Genomic DNA, 1,861 nt, shown 5'->3' with positions numbered 1-1,861 from the left:
TTGTTGTTGCTGTTGCTACTGTTATTACTGTTATTATTAAATTCACTGTTTCTCTTTTGTTGTTGTTGTTCATGTTGTTCTTGTTGTTGTTGTTATTGTTGTGGTTGTCATTTTTGATGTAGCTGTTGTTGTTGTTATTGTTGTTGTTGAATTCACAGTTTCTCTTTGTTGTTGTTGTCATCACTGTAATGGAGGTCACAGTTGATTCGTTGTCGTCATAATTAAACTTTTAGCGTTGTTTGTATTATAGTAAGTTGTTCTGTGACTACGTCTGAATGAAAATAGTCCGTGTGTGTGTGTGTGTGTGTGTGTGTGTGTGTGTGTGTGTGTGTGTGTGTGTATGTATTTCTGCCTTTCTTCGACCATTCCCTCCCCCTCCCCACCTCCTTGCGCCAATATGATCTGCCCATCTTCATACTTCTTCACCCATGTGGGTGGTTGGCGGGTGCTCTGGTGTGGTTTACTCTTTCTTTCCTATCAAACATCTGTCGTCTTTATCTCCCCTCCTCCTTTCTTGTGCTTGTTACTCTCTTTTAATTACACCTCTAATCTTCGGCACTTATACGACCTTATTGTGTTGCAAGTGCCGTAAAACACTTTCTTAAACTTTAAAAGCATTTCTTCACCCATCTTGGTATATTTCACTGACCGTTTCTTCTTTCGCCTACCAACCTCCATCATGGATAACAGAAAAACGGTGTTAAAGTGGTGAGCGTTGAGTGACCCTATCTCTTTCTCAGTGTTCATAAGGCCGGTCCCAGAGTGGCTTTGTAGGTCTGACCTGTAGCTCGCCAAGCGCGCGCCCTCTGTGTGTCAGCACAGCTGCACTGTGCGTTGACTTCTGTGACTGAGTGAGCGTCCTCTGCGTGTCAGCACAGCCGCCCTAGGCTAGAAGCACGAATGTAAACAAACAGTCGAAACTAGGTCAACCTATCGATTCGAAATTTTAATGTAGGATAAAGTGCATTTCTTAGGATTTTGTGGTCAAGTGTTGAGGCTAGCATCAATATCTAATAGTAAAGCACCTAATAATACTTAACTTCTTGCTGATCTGACGCGTCGCGCAGCTCAGCGGACAACAGACAGACCATACAGCGACACTGCTCAGGCATACGATAATGTATACGTTCATTTGCACGGTGAGAGCTAGGCGAGCTACAGGTCAGACCTACAGAGCCACTCTGGGACCGGCCTTGGTTTGTGTGTGTTCATCGTGTGTGTACATACTTTGCTCTAGATCTTGCTCCTAGTGCTATGATCACTGGTGTGTTTGTGTGTGTTTGTATGAATATGTGTGTGTATCTGTGTGATTGTGTGTGTGCTCGCTCTATAGACAAGCTGTTCATTGGCACTGTTGCGCCGTATCTCTTTCTCTGTGTTGATAAGTTTGTATGTGTTCATCATCAGTTTGTGTGTGTTCATCATGAATGTGTGTACAACTCTGTGTGCTCTAGATCTTGCTCCTAGTGGCTATGATCATTTGTTGTGTTTTGCTGTTTTTTTGTATGAATTATATGTGTGTGTATCGGTGTGTTTGTTCTTGTGTGTGTGCTCTGTCTACAGAAAACCTGTTCATTGACACTTGTGTTTAAGCGCCCTATCTCTTTCTCTGTGTTTATAAGTTTGTGTGTGTTCATCATGAATGTGTGTACAACTCTGTGTGCTCTAGATCTTGCTCCTAGTGCCTATGATCACTTGTGTTTTGGTGTGTTTGTATGAATATACGTGTGTATCTGTGTGTTTGTGTGTGTGCTCTATCTCTTACTCCTTGTGGCAATGATCACTTGTGTTTGGTGTGTGTTTGTATGAATAGGTGTGTATCTCTGTGTGTTTGTGTGTGTGTGTGTGTGTGTGTGTGTGT

This window comes from Aplysia californica, unplaced genomic scaffold, assembly GCF_000002075.1.
Source record: "Aplysia californica isolate F4 #8 unplaced genomic scaffold, AplCal3.0 scaffold00773, whole genome shotgun sequence".
Taxonomy (NCBI): Eukaryota; Metazoa; Mollusca; class Gastropoda; order Aplysiida; family Aplysiidae; genus Aplysia; species Aplysia californica.
This window is presented reverse-complemented; position numbering follows the sequence as displayed.